The sequence below is a fragment of the Lissotriton helveticus genome, chromosome 4_1 (genome assembly GCF_964261635.1).
Source record: "Lissotriton helveticus chromosome 4_1, aLisHel1.1, whole genome shotgun sequence".
NCBI lineage: Eukaryota > Metazoa > Chordata > Amphibia > Caudata > Salamandridae > Lissotriton > Lissotriton helveticus.
This window is the reverse complement of record NC_136063.1, coordinates 935,161,980-935,181,372: the sequence shown is the minus strand read 5'-3', so window position 1 is coordinate 935,181,372 and position 19,393 is coordinate 935,161,980.

Sequence of the window (19,393 nt, the reverse complement as noted above, 5' to 3'; positions counted from 1 at the left end):
ATCATGTCCAACTGATGACTTTGTTCACGTATTTGTCATTTGGTAGATGACATGCAACTTCTTTTTTTTCCCACCATCTCATTGCTAAACAAGCATAGCAGGGACTAAAAGAAAATCCCATTACGGTCCCCTTGTTTAGGCGATATATCTCCTCCCCAAATATAAAGATGTTTTTGGCCAAACATATTGATATTATTTCTTCCAACATTTTATTGTGATCACTCAAATGAATGTTTCTTTCTTGAAGGAAGAACTTGCATGCTTTAAGTCCCAGACCATTTCCTATGTTTGTATAAAGAGAGATGACTTTCACTTATGAACTTATATGTCTCTTGCCACAGTGTATTTTGTATTTTGTTGGATTCTTAAAAGATCACTCATTTTTTTTTATATATGAGCTGTGTCCGGCAACAAATGGAAGTAAGAAATAATTGATTCATTTTTTCTCGAGGGGCAAGATGGCGTCCGTGGGTTGGACGCGTGTGTGAGCAGCTCCCGGATAGCTCACCTGTCCTGCTGGTTCAATGGTGGCGATAGCACAGCAGCGGCAATAACGAAGAGTTGTTCGTGATTTTAAACTCTTTTGGAGGAGCTGGTCGTCCCCGAAGATTACGGATTGTGGTTAAATCCTTTGAGATAGCTGAGTGTATTGGCGGCCAGCGGCAGCAAGCGCCACCCGCCACCCAGCAGCTGTCTCACCTGAGTCAGATTAGCTGCGGGCGGCGATCGACTACGGAGCTCACTGCAGTGGCCCGATACAAACATTGGGAGGAGGTGCTTCCCTTCGGCCGGTGGAGAGGCGGAGAGTCGGTGAAGTAACTGCTCCCTGTATTTCATTAATTTTGAACAGTTCAACCGGCGCTGTTACAAGCTTGAAAATTGGCAAATCAGACTTTAAGACATGGCTCCGGTGAGTGGCGAGGAGCAGCTAACACTGGAACTGTAGCGATTATGCCTCTTACAGCAAGTGATACTGATTGTTTTATGACTGTCAAAAGAGCTGGAGCAGGGGGTGATTCCTTACTCTCATTAGCAAATTAAGCATTTTTTTAACAACAGGGTTTGCACGCCAACAGTCTGGTGTAGGGTAATAACGTGCATTTTTGGTAGCTGCGGGAAAGCTGTGGGGGAGCAGTAATTAACAATGCCACCAAAAACGTCTTGTGGTGGTAAGACAAGAGGAACTGGGGAAGCGCCACTTGGAACTCGAGCGGCGCTAGCTGGGAAAGGCTAAAAGATTTGGTAGGGAAGAGCACCAGGAGGCTATTTTACAAGGCAAGGGCCCTACCCAGGGAGCTCCGAAGATCCCACAGATCTTTCAAGTGGCCATTGGTAAGAAATTGTCAGTAGCATAAGTAGCATCAGTAGCATCGTCATTGCCTCTTAAGATGACCCCAGTTTCTGAAGTGCAAAGTGGCGGAGGTGGGCCGGTTGCTCGGACTCCCGAAGAAAGTTCTTTGGTATCAGAAACCACTGAGCAGGTCCAGTCTGATGCTACAGGATCTGATGAACCCGCTTAATAGAGAGTGATGGTACAATCAGTGATGAAAGGAATGAAGCCACCCGCAGTAAGGAAAGTGAGTTCTATTCTTTGTCTGAACACTTAGAAGAATCGGCGTCGATGATGATCTCGAGCTGCAGGGAAACGGTTCTTTAGGGAGCTCCCCTATTAGTATGGGGAATGCCTCAGAAAACTCTCACAGTACGGAAGTTGGTTAAGGAAGGTGGGGTTGGTGTGGGAATGGTGGAGGTGCCAGAATGGGAACTTTCTGCAGGAGAGAAGATGCCCAAGGAATTGGATCTCTCTGACCAGGCAGCTGGAGGCTTGGAGGACAACATACAAGCTGAAATATCACTGGAAGCAATTTACAGATGTATAACTGATCACCGTATGGAAACACGGGTAGAGAATTCTAAAATGCACACCGCTTGTAGGAAATTACAGAATACAGTGAGACGACTTGATAAAACGTGCAATGATTTTACTGAGAGAATGGCTGAAGAGAGACTCGTACTTCATCGCTATAAGACCAGATGGTGGCACATACATATTTAGTCATAGACATAAAGGCTAACAAAGATGATGTACATAACAAACTTCTTGATATGGAAAACCGACTGCGCCGTAACAATCTTCGTATTTTGGGGGTGCCGGAAGGACTAGAGGGGCAAGATGTCCATCAATTTGTAATTGGAATGTTTGAGGAAGCGCTCCCTGAACTTAAAGAATGGAAATGGACTAAGGAAATACAAAGGGCGCATAGATTTCCCTTTCGGAAACGGATAGCGAAAAATGGTCAACCGGCGCAGCAACCACAGGCGATTCTGATTTCATTAAATAATTTCTTGGCTCGACAGGCAGTACACGACTTGGCACGACCCGATAAGAAAAGAACTGGGAAGGAGATATCATTCTTTGTCAGACCCGATTACTGCCACTTTAGAGTGGAAAAAGATGGCAGATGCGCCAATTGATAAACCCATTTCAAGTAAAAGGCACACAAGTATTCCTATTACTTCCAGCTACGCTAAAAGTTGTTAATAAGGGTAAGACACGTTTCTACACCTCTTATGTTGTAGCCAAAGAATACCTACAATCTTTATGATGACTTGGAATGATGATTAGATAATGGTTGTCAGAAATTATTGATGTTGTCGATATTAGATGTAATGCTGTAGTTAGTGAAGCCGCATATATGATGATATTGCGGGATGGGTGAGCACCAGGTGCGCTTTTCACCGAGCATCACGAGGGCAATTGGCCCTAAGGCCTCAATAAACGGGGGAGGGTCACTGGGTGATGGGGCTTTTTGGGGTAGGTCGTGGGCAGGTGTGAGGGATCACTGGGGGTAAGGGGATGGGTGGGTGGCAGGTAAAGGGGAAAAATTCAATTCATAGCATATGTTAAAGGGGCGATGCGATATATATAGACATATTCATGGCTGTGAGATACAGTTATAATAATGGCAGCTAAGGAGGGCGATAGGAGGTTGCGTATATGTACATTTAATGTATGTGGTCTAAATAATGCCCATAAAAGGAAATGTGTCGCTGCTGATCTCAGGTTAATAAACCCCGATATTTTGTGTTTACAAGAGACACATGTTCCCTGGTCTAATCGGAAGATATTATCTGAGCTGGGTTATACGTTAATTACAACTTCTAGACAGTCTATTATGAAGTGCGGGGTGGCAATTTTAGCGTGACGTGGATTTTCTGGGACGGGAAGGGAGAATGTTGATAATTTAGGGAGGTGGGCCATCATGGAGTGTATTATAGGGGACACTAAGACAGTTCTTTGTACGGTATATGGCTCAAATTTAGATGAGGCCGAGTCCTTGGATTTTTTTTATGTTGAATTAGCTTCGTGGGGGACCCCGCTGATATTGTGTTGGGGACTTTAACATACATGGGGAAGGACAGATGTGGGATTCTGAGTATGCGAAGTATACTGGGCGTAAACCAAAAGTACATAGGGCCTTACAACAGCTTCTACAGAATCATGGGCTAGTTGATGGATGGGCTGTATTGAATTATGCGGATCCAGGGTATACGTTTTATTAATTTCCGTACAATAAATTAGTTCGGTTAGATTATGTGTTTTTGTCTCGGCCACTTACGGTCGGCGCAAAGATGCAAGTATGGCCACGAATTACGTCGGACCATGGCCCCGTGGTATTAGATCTTATTAGTTTGAGTCTTGCAAGGGAATATAGATCTTTCACTTTCAATAGGAAGCTATTAGCTGATCATGACTATATTAGTCATATTAAAACCTGGGCAAAATTATTTCTCGAGAGTCTGCTCAACCAATGGTTTGGGATGCCCTGAATGCTGGGCTCAGAGGTGAAACATTTAGTTATGGCTGGGCTAAGCAAAGACAACAAAAGTAGCGAATGCTGGATTTATTCGAGGAGTTAAAGGATGCAGAGCGGGGACTTATGCAAGTGGTCAGAGATAACGAAGACACTAAGGAATCACAAACTAGAATAGCAAGTCTAGGATTAATAGAGTCTGTTGTCATGAAATAGCGGGCCAATTTAAAACGTACAAAGAGGATAGGTATAAATATGGGGACACAATTGGTCGATGTTTAGCTCAAAGATTGCGGGGCAGGCAAGCAGCCAAGAGAATTGAAATATTGGAAGATGGGAAAGGGGGCGTGGTTGAGACTATGGAAGGAATATTGGAGGTATTCCACTCCTATTATAATGAGCTAGACACACAAGACAAAGTGGAGCAGACCAACATAGAACAGTTTTTGCAGACATTAGATTTAACTGGGCTTGGACAAGAAGAACGAGATGAGCTGGAAGCCCCAATTACAATGTTAGAGTTGGAGGAAGCATTGGAGTCACTACCTGGGGGGAAAGCGACAGGGCCAAATAAACTCCAGTTGGAGATATATAGCATACTTTTTTCTATCATAAAGGAAGATATGCTGGTTACATTTCTAGAGGCCCAGGCAAGGAAACCACCACCCTCTTGGGACGATGCCAACATTGTGGTATTCAAAAAGAAAGATAAATCTGCGATTTTATTAATAAAGGCAGATGGTAAGGTGTATTCAAAAATTCTTGCAACAAGGCTGGCTCAAGTTATCTCCCTGTTGGTCTCTAGGCACCAACACGGTTTTATACCAGGCAGGAGTACGGTTAACCACTTACACAGGGTAATTGCAATGATAGATTATGCTAATGCACAGCAAAAGCATATAGGAATAATTTTATTAGACGCTGAAAAAGCGATTGAGCGTGTATCATGGTCGTTTCTCTGAGTTGTTATGCTGAAGATGAGGTTTGGACCCCGTTACATAACATCTATACAAACTATGTATAAAAGACCTTGAGCTAAAATATGCACAATGGGCAGAGAGTCATCCTTTGTATATATCACTAGGGGAACAAGGCAGGGGTGTCTTTGTTCGCTCCTGCTCTTTGCTATCTATATTAACCTGTTGTTATTATTGTTGGAAACAACCAATGAAATCAAGTCAATGATATGTGGGCAACATCAAGTGCGTGTCCTCGCTTGCACTGATGATATAGCGGTAGTAACATCAGACCCAAAACAAGCGCTTAGGGAGATTGAGAACCTAACTCAGAAATATGGAGAAGTAGCCGGCTATAAGTTAAACGTATCTGAAACCCAGATTGTTTGCACTGAAGGACTTTGTCCTGGGGAAGCACGTGTTATGCGAGAAGCCAGATATCTGGGTATAAAAATTAGGATAACAAATCAACAAAAAGAGAGGTAGGGCAAACAGAACACTCTTAGTCCCCACTCTAACTAGAAAAATAACAACAGAAGAGTGCTACTTGGTAAGAAACACAGAGGTAACTGAGCACAAGGAGTCAACAACACCAATTAGGTTTGTTTAGAAAGCCCTCACTCACCGACCTGGTCGGTGACATGCTTCATCATCGGGCCCCACTGGGTGTGACCGAATGTCACCCCAGTGTGCTTCAACGCCAGATTTACTGCGGAGCAGGTAATGTGAAGGTGTGGAGGCTAGGTGACAAATTTACGTGGATAGAGTGATGTGGTGAATTAAAAATGGCTTCGGTCACACCCAGTGGGGCCCGATGATGAAGCATGTCACCGACCAGGTCGGTGAGTGAGGGCTTTCTAAACAAACCTAATTGGTGTTGTTGACTCCTTGTGCTCAGTTACCTCTGTGTTTCTTATAAAAATTAGGATGTCACTCCAAGAGGTTATTGAAGGCAACTGGGCAGACATAGTATCTTCGGCCTGGCGACAATTGGAAAGGTTTGAGTGCCTGCACTTGTCAATATTATTATTATTATTATTATGGTATGAAGGTGTAATGTGCTCAAAATGTGTATACTTCCCAAGGCAATGTATTATTTTAGGACTGTTCCGCTTGAGTTAACACATCCTCAATTATCACAGTTACAATTCCTTGCTGATAGGTTTATTTGGGGTCAGAAGAAAGCTCGCCGTGCTTCGAAGTATAGGACGCTACCATTAGAACGGAGGGGCGTGGGCAGTACCAAACTTTACATTTTATTACTTAGTCTGCCTCCTTCAAAATATGCAGTATCTTGTGACTGGAGCAGAAGTACAATTAGCAGAGGTTCCCAATATATATCAAATGCTGGTGGGGACTCAGGCCAGTGAGGCCTTATTCATATTTTTTTAACCTAGCTACTTAAAGGGAACGCGTTTTAAAATTTTTAGTACAGCTTATAAAGCCTGGAAGACAATACGCAAAGCAGTATCAATTTTATTTTTATTTATTTATTTTTCACATTTGTAAAGCGCACTGTTACCAAACGGTGTCCTGGCGCTGAATGACCACTGGTGTGCATGACAGAAAGATTAATGTGTGAATAGCCATCTCTTCAGGGCCCTCCTAAAGGGCAGCAGGTCTGAAGTCTGCCTAAGGGCCAATGGCAGAGCATTCCAGGCCTTAGCTGCTCCAAGAGAGAAACTCCTTCCCCCCCAGCGAGCCTTCCTGACTCTGGGGACTACGATCCTTGATCGGCAGACCTTAGTGATCTTGTCGGTTTGTACCACTGGAAGAGCGGGGTCATGCAGTGAGGGCCAAGCCCTTTTAATGCCTTGAAAACTACACAAAGTGTCTTAAAAGCTATTCTTTTGCGTACTGGCAGCCAGTGTAGCTTTACCAGATCTTGTGCTACCGAAGCAAATTTGGGTGTACCCGTGATAAGGCGGGCAGCCGCGTTCTGTAAAATTTGAAGTTTGTTTAACAGCCCCTGTTGGGCATTTAAGAGCAGGCTATTGCAGTAGTCTAGACGAGATATTACTAAACCCGTTACCACTGTCTTTCTATGTTCGTCAGGGAGAAAAGGCAAAACTTTTCGTATTGTTTTTAAGACATAGTGGATGGATGAGGACAGGGCGTTAACTTGAGGTCTAAAGGAGAGGGTATCGTCCATCAGAACCCCCAGGTTTTTGACCTTAGAGACTGGAGAGGGGACTATCCCCCTTTCCTCAGGCCACCATCTTGGGGACCAGAAATTGTCTTTGGACCCGAACAGCAGGACTTCAGTCTTTGTTGAATTCAATTTAAGACAGTTTTCTGCCATCCAATTGCTGACCTCGCGCATGCAGTCCTTAAACCTGTCGGCTGTGTCTTCCACTCCACCCGGTAGCAGCGACATTACAATCTGCGTGTCGTCTCCGTATGATGTTAAATTAAAGCCAAAAGATCTTATAACTGGCGCCATGGTGGAGACGTACACATTAAAAAGAGTCGGACTCAAGGATGAACCCTGAGGGACTCCACAGGGGAGTGCAAAAGGGGCCGATTCAAAGTCTCCCAGTGCCACCACCTGAGTCCTCCTGGAAAGAAAGACCTGCAAGATCTTGAGGGCCTTACCTTGAATCCCGCAGGCCCCCAACCGGTCCACCAACAACCTGTGGTGGACCGTATCGAAGGCCGCGGACAGGTCCAACAGGATCAGGGCAGCGCTGCCTCCTGCATCCATCACTTGTCTTATATTTTTGGCAGATTTTATCAGAGCTGATTCTGTACTGTGCCCTGCCCGGAATCCATGCTGAGACGGATCCAGACATTGTTCTGTTCCCAAAAACGCGCTCAGCTGAGTGTTCATTATACCCTCTATAATTTTAGCTGGTAGCGGTAACCTGGCGATGGGCCGATAGTTGTTCAAATCGGCCACATCTAGGTTAGATTTTTTTAGAAGGGGTAGAATCGATGCTTGTTTCCAGTGTATAGGGAACTCACCACTTTCCAGCATGTTATTGAATAGTGGGGAGAGTCCCGCTGCTATGATGGATGGGACTGTTTTTACAATGGTGGCTGGGCAGGGATCACCAGGGGAGCCTGATTTAATCCTCTGTATCCGGTTCCTAACCTCCTCCTCGGTAATAGGGGAGAAGTTAAGTAACCTTTCCATGTACCTATCAGTCTCTGAGATCTCTGGGTTAGTCACTGGAGGATTGACCTTATCTAGATGATCCAGGGAATAAAAAATCTTCTCGACCTCACCCTGGAAGAATTTGGCCAGATCTTCACATAGTTCCGACTAGGGGGAGCTTCCACTGGTTTGGGGGCTGCTAGAGATGACACTGTGCGGAATAGTTCTTTGGAGGAATTACTAGCTTCCTGAATGCGATTGGTAAAAAAGGCCCTTTTGGCCGATCTGATCATCTCTTTGTAGACTCCCAGCTCTGCATTTAGTAGCTTTTTGTCAGCCTCCTTGTAATTTTTCCGCCAGTTTCTTTCCAATTTGTTACATTTCACTTTATGATCCCTGATTTGTTCAGAGAACCAGGGGGCCGATGGACTAGAGCGCGTAGAGTGGTACATTTTTAGGGGTGCTAATTGCATACATGCCGAGTCTAGCCAGTTTGTGTAAGTCGTTGCCACTTCCTCAACAGTTCCTAAGGAGTGCGTCATTGAGGAACTCCGTAGGGTCTCGAGGGCCTCGCCGTCTATACTTTTCCATTTCCTAATCGTTCTGGGTGGGTTCATGACCTTACTAGACCTGGGGAGAGGGACTAAGGTAATACTAAAATGGATAGCGGCATGGTCCGACCAGGGGACAGGGTCAACTGCCGTGACCACCAGGTTAGGATGGTTGGAAAAAATGCCATCTAGGGTGTGTCCAGCCTTATGAGTCGGGCCCGTGACTTTTTGACATAGCTCCACCCCCTGCAACAGTTCGAAGAGTTCTCGAGTGTCAGTGTCAGATATACATTCCAGGTGAAAATTGAAGTCACCAAGCAGGGTGAATGTTTTGGCGCATACTGCTTCTTCTAGCAGGCTACCCAGAGTCGAGAAAAAAGGGGCCTTAGCCCCCGGGGGCCTATAGAGTAGGCAGCCTTTTAGGGTTTGGTGGTCTGATAGGGTGAGATTAAATGCAAGCGCTTCATCCAAGCTCATTGCAGCGGGCTTAAAACTTAGTATAAATCACTATACACCTCTAAACCCTATAGAACTATTCCCCGCTATTTTTTTGGGATGCAAAGATATGTTGTTGGCGCGATAAGGGGATTCGACATTTAAGGGATATTAATAGTGGTGGGATAATTGCTTCTTTTTTAGAGTTAGTAGAACAGTTTAAATTGCCCAAAAATGACTTCTTTACATTTTTACAAATTTGTGACTATTTAGGTAAACACTGCATGCATACAGCAATAGCACCTAATGCTTTAATAGAGACAGTGAAAAAAGGAGCTAAGATTGGGACATTATATGGCATATTGATTGAGACTCAACTGGATGATATAGAGAGACATGATGTGAAGTGGAGTGAGAGATTTGGGACCACAGCCACTTATGTGCAACATTCAATTGATACGGCAGCCAAAGTTATGTTGACAGCAAACTTGCGTACCCAACACTATAAAATCTTGTTTAATTTATATCACACTCCTGTCAAGATGATGAAGTGTGGGGGGGGGGGGCACGACGGGAAATGGTATAGGTGTCAGATGGAGAAAGCTGATATTATACACATATTTTTTGATTGTGCAGTGTTAATTTAGTTTAGAGAGTGTATATTGCAGTTTTTAACTCAGATCACAGGGCTCCCTGTGTATATTTCCAGAGAGGTAATGTTAACAGGAGTGGGGAGGGTATTCAGTCTGCTCAGGTGTGCTATCCATTTAGATACCTTATATTTATGGCTGTTGCTCGATTGTGTGTTGCTTCCATGTGGCTTCAGCCTGAAGCACCATCGTTTGAAATGTGGCGAGCGAAGTTTTTTATATTGTATTTAATTTGAAATATAGTTTGTATAGTATTAAATCATTGAAGAAGAAAAAATTGGGGTCACAAATTTTGGGGGCCATGCTACAACACATGGAGATGTTGCTTTGAATAGCAATAACCTCCTACGTTCTGTGGTCTTTATTTTTTTTAATGTGTAATTTATGTTTGCATCAATGATTTAAACAATGGATTTGTAAGTATTATATGCTATGAACTGAACAATAAAGAAAACCTTTAAAAAAAGAAATAATTGATGTCATTGGCATTTGTATCTAATAAAGAGCCCTTGGCAGACAGAATAGGCCGGCCCGGTGGTTTGTTTGAATCTTTATGTAGTTTAGGCAGAAAATAGATTGTAGCCATTATTGGATAGTCCACAGTTAAATATTTTAGTTCTTCCTCATCAGTCAGCTTTTGTGATGCCCAATCCTGAATTTTTGCATCCAAATATATTTTTATTTGCATTGTTGGATTTATTTTTAGTCTGTCTTAGTATTCAACATCTCTTAGTTGGCAGTGTGCCTCCGTGGTGTAGGCTATCCTATCCCATAACGCCACGTTCCCGACTTTGTTTGCAATTTTGATTTCGATTTGGTTTTCTTCTGTAAGGCTTCCCAAATCATACCTTTCTGCTTTCGTCAGGTTATCTGTATATTTGGATCTTTTTAATTTGTAAAGATCCTGGATGACTGCCTCCTAGAACAGATCTACTTTGTTGCCTGGTGTCAATTGTGGATAAAAGAGAGTTTGGTCTTTTTCCACTTAATCCTGCACCTAATTGTGGGCATGCTGTTTGTAAAGAAATGTCCTCACCCTCTTGTGCATTGAGATTCAATAGGGTTAAAAAATCTTCCAAATCTTTGACCAGCAGAATTGATGCTGATTGGTCCGTTATTCTAGTTCGTTTTTGTTTATTTTGTTTTTCCATGAAGAACTTGGCAAGTTTGATTTTCCGAATGTACTTATATAAGTCAATCCTTGTTTGAGACAGATCCATAGATTGTATTGGACAATAGTTAAAGCCATGTTTGAGTAGCAATGTTTCTGCTTCTGTTATAGGTCATTTTGACAGATTTACTACCTGTAGCTCATCTGTTAATGATTCTTCTTCTGTCGCATACTCCGTGTTGTAGTGCCGAGTTTCTCTGTAGTTCCATTTGTGCATTTTTCCTATTCTCTTTCATTTTTTGGGGCCCACTGGCGCCCTCTTTCTCTTCCTCTTTATTGTTGTTGTGTCAATCAATTTTGTTTCCACTGCTTTTGTTGTAGAACCAGGCGTATATCTCCTAAAAAAGTCAGCTTTGTATTATCAGACGATGTTACATTTTCTTTTTCGCTATGATCAGTAGATGTTAAAGATGTGAAACTGCTGGAGGTACCCACTGCAATATATAAAATTGCTTGTTGTTTCAACTAATCAAATTTACGCGCAAATGTGAAGATACGTCCTACGGCATAATTGCTTGTATCTCGTTGAAATTTTGTTTGCTTTCGTTGTCTGACCGCATTCTCATGCTTCTCAATCTGGCTTTCCAAGTCTTCCTTGAATTTATTTATACCTATATTCAATTTCATTGCTGATATTTCTTTCTCTGCATCATGTAGTTGTTGCTTGATTTTTTCCAGACTGATCTCAATGTGTTTGATCAATATATTCATTAGGCCAAATGATGAGTTTAAAATAAAATCACCCCATTCTTGCAACAATTCATTTGTGGAGTCCTGATGGTTCGGCATTAGCATTATTCTTAAGCCTCTGGGCACCCGTTGTACTTCTAGATATTTTTTTAGGGTGAATAATTCCCATGACTTATTTAGTTCTTTCCTGCTCAGTTTCCCCCACATCCTTAATTTGCTTTTAGGATTCGATTTTCCCGTTGTATTTTGCAATTCAGCCTCATTTTCAACATTACTTCTTTCAAACATTGTTGCCAATACTTCATTTCTCTTAGCAACCCTTTTCTCCATTCTGTTCGCCTTTACAATCCTTTTCTTTTTTGCAAGTTACTTAACCGCGGGTTGAGTATTTTTATCTTAAAGATTGTTTTTCTACGATCGGCTTTATATGGGACACTTTCAAATAGCTTGTTTCCGTTGAAACACTGTTGCAGTTTCTCTTGCTACAGTTTCCCCTTGCCGATACCTAGCTGGTTATTATGCTGCTTTGAGTTATACTTTTGCAAAGAAAGTTCTTGATTTCAGACGCCTTTCCCAGTTCCACACGCTTATCTTGGTTTCCCAGCTCTGGGTAGCATATACCAGGTGTTGGCGTTCAGGTAACTTCACTCCTATATTCAATGGCGATCACCGTAGCCAAACTCCACACATCTTCCACACCTTTGGTTCGCAATCGTTAGGCTGTTTCGGCACTCATTGTAGGTGCAAGGTCCCATGGTTGAAAGAAACCGCTATAATATGCCCCACATTTCTTCACAGATGGAAGAAACAGTGGCTCACACTCCCATAGACTTTTGCAATTTTTGTTTTATTTTCTCATACTCATTGTTATTGTAAAGGCGATAGACCAACGTGTTTACAAGCTACAAGCTTCCACCAACCGTCATTGATATCAAGTATTCCATATGGCGAATAGCTTAGAATTTAACAAATCTGTAGTGAAAATGAAAAATGGAAAAGACACAGCATAGCAACTGCGGAGAGATTCAAACAAAGAAAATACAATAAAAACATAATTAAAAGATGTCTGAAAAAAACAGAAGAAAAATCAAGGGACGAGTGTCTTATCCCAAGAAACAAGAATGCACCATCAGACCCTGAACCAATCCGACTAATTATGGATTTCTCACAAGAATCAAAAGCGATATCAAAAATCCTTAATTTCATTTAATCTTTATTTCGGTCAATTACAACCATTAAAGATACATTTAAAATCAACATTTCATCAATATTACTATTCTCCTTCCCACTTACATAATCAAGAGCGATTGGGACACAGAAGCAAAAGGTAGCAGATACAATTGTTCATATGTAATCACAGCCTCTACACACCATAAAACCTATCTAAGTCATAAATACATATTGTTAAAACAAGCTAGGCATCCACTAAAACAATTTAAAAACGTACACATATAAACATATACAGGATGTTTGAATCACATGAGATTTTTAACCAATTGGAAAGTGCAAGTGCATTTCTTATTCCGCTTAATATTATAAGTCTTAATCTCGTGGGATTTTTCCTTAAAACTTTAACCCCATTCTTTTCCTTATCAGAAATACATTAAATACGAACCTACTTACAGAAAAAACTATTATTTGAGAGGAATCAGTTCTTAAGATGCGCTCAGCTTCGCTGCAGCTCCTGATACCTAGATATCTGCAAAGGGGTTTAATGCAACGTTTCCTTGCGGAATTGTATGCTTTGCAAAAAAATAGTAAATGAGCATCATTTTCCTTTGTTACCTCTGCACATAGGGGACACAGATCACTTCCCTTGCCCCCCTTTCCCCATTCCATCTAAATGTATTGGCACCTATTTGCAGAATTCCGTATCTAAATTGCAAGAATAAGGATTTTGCTAGCGGCGGTTCTATCTCATCCAAAAAAGGCTCTAAACAAGCGACATCTTTGGAGGCTAGGAACTTCATAGATAAGGGTCCAATGGTCGATCTGTGTACCACACTATTTGCTATGTGGTTCCAATATATCAGTTTTAGTTGTTTTTTACAAGATCCCATTAGACAATGGGGATCTTCCCAGTAATGGGATAGACCTAACTTTTGCATCCATGTCATAACATGTCTTAACCACGGGATATCACTACATTGTTTTATCTTTATAATTTCCTCCAACCCTATTTTATAATGAGTCATTTCTGGAGTTGACCATATTCTGATCCAAAATAATAAAGGTCTTAATGCTGCACAGTGGTCTGTGCGTTTTGTATTCAGATCCATAAATACTGGGAGCAATGCTGTCCTTGTTGGAAGTTTTAGTAGTTGCCTATAACATTTATTTTCTTCCCGCTCAAAGTTCTTTTTACAATGGGATCCCCAAATCTCTGCCCCATAGAGTGCTGCCGCTTGGGCTTTGGATTTATATACCTCCAATGTGGGTGATACAACCTTGGATGTACTAGCCTCATGTTTTTTTAATATGGGTATCGAATTCTGGAGCAACATTATTCTACTCTTTTCAATTTGTCCTTTCCAAGACATTTTGCTGTCTAAGGTAATTCCTAAGTAATTAAAGCTTTCTACGTATTCCAATGGTTGTTGATTTAAAACAAGATTCTTTTTAAATGACTTGTGTGGGTTTAGTGACATGTATTTAGTCTTACTAGAATTTATTTCGAGACCCTTCTGCAGACAGTAACTATTAAAAGCATCCACTAAGCATTGGAGTCCCTTGGGGGTTTGTGAGATTAAAATGGTATCATCTGCAAATAATAGAGCCGGTACCGCTTCAACCCCAAGGTGTGGAGAATCATGCATGCAATCCAGTAAGAACTTGGGGATATCATTTACATACAGTGAGAAGAGGGTTGGTGCCAGTACGCACCCCTGTCTAACTCCTCTTCTCACTGGAATCGGTTTAGTTAGTTCTCCCTTTGGTCCCCATCTTATTCTAGCAAAGTTCCCTGTATGTAGCCTAATTAGTTGTCTAATTAGTTCTAGTGGAACCCCAATTTTCTTCAATGTAGCCCATAACTGGGAACGGGGGACCAAATCAAATGCAGCCCTTAAATTTATAAAAGCAATATATAGACTGCCTTTCTTAAAAATGATATATTTCCAATAAATACAAAGAAACCTAAATACTTGATCAATAGTGCTTGTTTTAGGTCTAAACCCTGCTAGATACTTTGATAAAATATCCACCTCATACATCCATTCTAATAATCTAGTTAAAATATGCCTAGCGTAAACTTTCTGTAAAATATCAATTAAACTGATTGGGCGGTAGTTAGCTGGATCTTGGGGGTTACCCTTTTTAAAAATTGTAACAATCTCTGCCCCTTTCCACGTGTCAGGAATTAGTGTCCCAGCCGCAATAGAATTACATAAAAAATTTACATAGGGAGTCCAAACTTCTAAATCATGTTTTATTAAATCACCTGAGATCTTATCGGGGCCAGGTGCCTTCCCTGGTTTAATAGCCACTATAGCATTCTTGGTCTCCTCTAAGCTAAAGTGCAAGTGAGTATCCGCCATTCCTTCTTCTAATTCATTTATTGTGATACATGCACCCCCGCCACTGTCATGGTAGAGGTTAGCGAAGTGGTCTACCCATGTTTTCTTATCTTGAAAGAGGTCCTTTATACTTTTCCCAGTCCTATTTCCCTTTGCAATTAGACTCCAGAAAGCAATCTGGTCTTTGGTTTTTGCAGTGACTATTAAGTCCGACCAAATATGGTTATCCCAGGCTTTTTTTGCTTCTAGTAGTATCCTTTTGTATTTTTTCCTACTCTCGCTAATTCCTATAGGACCCTTAGTTTTAATCGCCTTTATGAGTTCCATCTTTGCTGTTCTACATTCTTTACTATACCAAGGATTTACTGTCTCTATGGTTACCACTGCCTCCGTCATCCTTTTTGTACAATTTAGTCAGTGACGGGAGGAGGGCTTCTACCAAGTTGTAATGCAATTGTAGTACAGTTTCTTCCCCTTCTGGTAATTCTTGAAGAGGGGTGACAGTATCAGAAAAGGTATTATATATATTTGTCATTGTAGCGTCTCTAGCTAAAATGTAGGGCCATTTGAGGGCTCGCCTGTTGGTACTTATTTCTAGCTCACCTGTTGGCGGGTTATTTTCTTCCGCCCGCACCTTGGTAGACTTAAAGGGATGGGATTCTATTGTTAGTTCTAGAGGATATCACCCACAAAGCTTTGCACTCCTCCTCTCCTCGCTACCTGGCGAATAAACTGAAACTCTCTGGAAGCTCTAGACCCTCACGCAATGCGGAGAAGCTACTGCTTGAACCTCCCACTTTCAAGAAGGAAAGAACGATGGCCCAATCCTTTTCAGGCAATGCAGTGAGAATCTGGAACTCCTTTCCGCCTCAGCTCCGGACCACCGCCTCCGCCCAGGCCTTCAAAAGGGACCTCAAAGTTCTCCTCCTCCAGAGACACCTCCAAAAGTAACTCACGTCCCCTCTGTTATCTGAAGGAAGACCTCCCACTACTGAAAATTTCTTCTTTCCATGACCATGGAAGTGCCTTCCCAGTGTGTTCTTGTGGTTGGAGTGTTTGCCTTTTACTGCAGTATTATCCATGTCTTGTGTTTGGTACCCTCTTGCAACATGTTATGTTATGTTATGTTATTAATTTTTATAGAGCGCACACCTGCCCCAGCGAAGGGGCGTCCTGGCGCTTGGACAGGTACTGAACATAACATGGAAAAAAAAGGCAGAGAGCAACTAATTAGGTACAGAGAACAAAACAGTTTTGATCGCTCGTCTAAAAACAGTCAGATTATTCAGTGCCCGAATGTGTACCGGGAGAGAATTCCACAGATCAGCGGCAAGCACTCGGTATGACCGGCCGCCCATCCTGCTAAATTTAAAGCGGGGCGAACCGCAAGATGAAGAGCCTCTGATCTCAAAGACCTCAGAGGGATGTAGGGGACCAGCAAGTTCACAAGTGCACTCACCACTTTGCCCTTGTAACACACGGTTTTCTACCTCTTTCATGTTATTACCTTTGATACTTGCACAAGTGCCTCCTTCGCCTACTTAACGTTTGTTCTTGTGCCTGAGTGTCTAGCATATATTGCAGTATTATACCTCAAATTATACTTTGTTTTCTCTTGTAACCTGCACACTTGTCACTTTTTTACTCTTTTGCACTTTTTACTACCTCATGTATTTTTGGTTGCTCACAATTTTTACTACCTCATGTATCTTTATTTGCTCACAAATGTCACTGTACCGTATGTAACTTAACGTTTGCTTTTGTAATCTGTTCTCGTGTAATGTTTTCATCCTGTATCATTTCTGTTCCTTTTGTGAAGCGCTCTGACACCTTCGGGTAAAGTCTGCGCTATATAAAATTGCATAAATAAATAAATACTCTATTTACGACCCTTAGATCTATGGTAATATGCCATAGATTCATAGAGATCATAATATAGTCTAGCTGGCTAAATGAGTTCCCTTTATAGAATGTAAAACCGCCAGGTCTATCAGACGGTAGGCGGCCATTACACGCCCGTAAATCGTGTCCTACCGTGAGTTTTAGGATTTTGGCTGCTGCGGCTGTACATTTAATCTCTTTACTGAAGGCTAAACTGGGAATTTTATGAGCCGTATCTTGATCTTCAAAAAGTTCAGGAATTCCCGCTATAGGTTCATATTTGCAATTAAAATCCCCTCCACAGATTACGCTTGACTCTGGCTCTACCATATCTAAAAAGGAGCCAAGCTGTTCTATGACTAATGATTCCTTATGAGGACTATTCGGTCTGTTGTAAATATTAAGTAGATATATGAGCCTATTGTCTTGCGTTATTACTTTTACTCCCAGTATATCCGGGGATTCAATATATAGGGGGATTATGTCTACTTCTAGGGTGATACTTATCCAAATGACTAAACCACCTGATGGCCTGCCTCTGCCACCCTGACTTGCATTTATACTATAAGTTTTGTATCCCAGTCTCTGCGAGGGTTCTAGCAACCAAGTCTCCTGCAGAAGTATTACATCACTCTGATCTATATATTCGCTCCATAGTCCGTCTGATAGATTTTTGGTAAGGCCTGCAATATTCCAGGAGGTTATCTTTATTTCTTTGCCAGTGGGTTTTCCCTTGGGTACAACCTCTTCTTCCAGATCTGTATCTATTTTTTCTTTATTTACGACCTCGGACTCTGTTTGTTGGTTTAGGGCTAGTGACTCGCATGTCGGGCCTACTTCTAATTCCAGAGTACCATCTATTTTGTTTGTCTCTGATGCCCCCCGGAATATCCCTGCCATAGTTTTATTTCCTATTCCATTCGGAGTATTAGCATTTGGACCTGGTTGTACCCACGGACTACTCAGTCAATCCAGGTCATCCAGTGTAGACAACTCCGAGAACCTGTTAAACAGAGATATTTGAGGGGCCAACACACCGCCACTTCCTCCCTTAGTTGATTTATAAAAGTAGCCCAGTGGAAGCGTGTTTATGTCTGTGGTACAATAGGGAGTTTCTTCCTGGCAATCTAATATTCTTCTCACTAGTTGCGGCCGTCTAAAGTTTATTACCACACAATCACCTCTAATGTGTTTTGGGGCATCCCCCACCCATCCAACTCTGCGAACCATCAGTATATCATCTACATTTATTGGATGAAACCGTTTAAATTTTATAAGCCAATCTGCTGTTTTATTTCGAAGATTGGACCATGTTTCTTTTTGGTCTCTTCTTAGAGTTGGGACTCCAGTTAGTACAATTACATGTGGGCAGGATGCAGGGGGGAGTTGTAATACATTCTTGTTGGGTAATAGATTGGTCCCCTTGGGGCTATGTATAGCTGGCTTTTCAATGTTGTTGATTAGAGTGCCAGGAGCGGCTAATTTGGCCATACTACTAGTAGCACTTCTCCGCTTGTCTCGCTATCTCTATCTGAGTGTCCATTCTTGTTGGTGGGCTGCCTGCGTTCCTCAGTGCTAGCACTTACCAATGGGGAAATGTTAGTAGTTCCTCCTACTCCTGACTTATTTTGTATATTCCCAATATCGGGGGAGGTGCATTCCCCTCTGCAAACATCACCCCTACCATTATTTCCAACTAGTTTCCTCATTTGCTCAACCTTAGTCTCCATCTGCCTTAGGCTTGATCTCAAACACTCTTCCATTTTTTCCAACCTTTCTCTCATAGCATTTTCCATTAAGGTTTTAATACTGGTCTCGAGGTTCCCTGTAAACTCTTCAAACCAGTTTTCGTGTGGCAGTTGACCAAACTCTGTTTGTGTGCTGGCGGATTTCATTTGTGGTATTTCACCCGCCAGCTCACTAGGTATTTCGCTAGTTTCATTTACCTCCACTATTTTCCTGCTTTTAATATTTCGTGGGGGTGGATTTTGCTTCTTTGGCAGCCCAGGGTCACGACTCTTGTTTTCCAAGGCTGGCTTGGTTTGCGCAGCCTAGAAACTAGGGCAGGGCTGGTTACGCAATTTGTTGATTCCTGCGTGTCTGTTGGAATTAAAATGGGAGTAGTAGATAGCCGTAGGGCGTTGGTAGTGATAACTATAGGGCTTAATGGAATTATATGTGGTTGTTCTATAAGGGAGAGTGATTGGTCCATAATCGGATCACTAGGATCACAAGATTCTAGGGCTCCGGGTCTTCCTATATTTGGTGATATTGGGACAAGGTTGCCTGGCCCTAAATCTTCTGTTTCCATACTTGTATACACTAATACTTGTGGGACTGTTACAGGTGATTTAGCTTTCCCTATCGCTCCTAAAGATGATCTTTTGGCGATAATCTCCGAGGATAAACGCTTCTATGTTAGTATTATCTCGTGCTCAAGGAGCGATTCTGCCCTATTCAGAAAAGCATCGAGGGTCCCAACCACACTGCCTCCCACCCGTGTACCTTTTTTTTGGCCTTTTAGACATGTTAGCCACTTAATATTATTACTGTTATTATTACAGAGTCACTAACCAATATCCTTACTTGAGTATCTGACAAATGTCACTCGAATGGATGTGGAAAGGGGGGT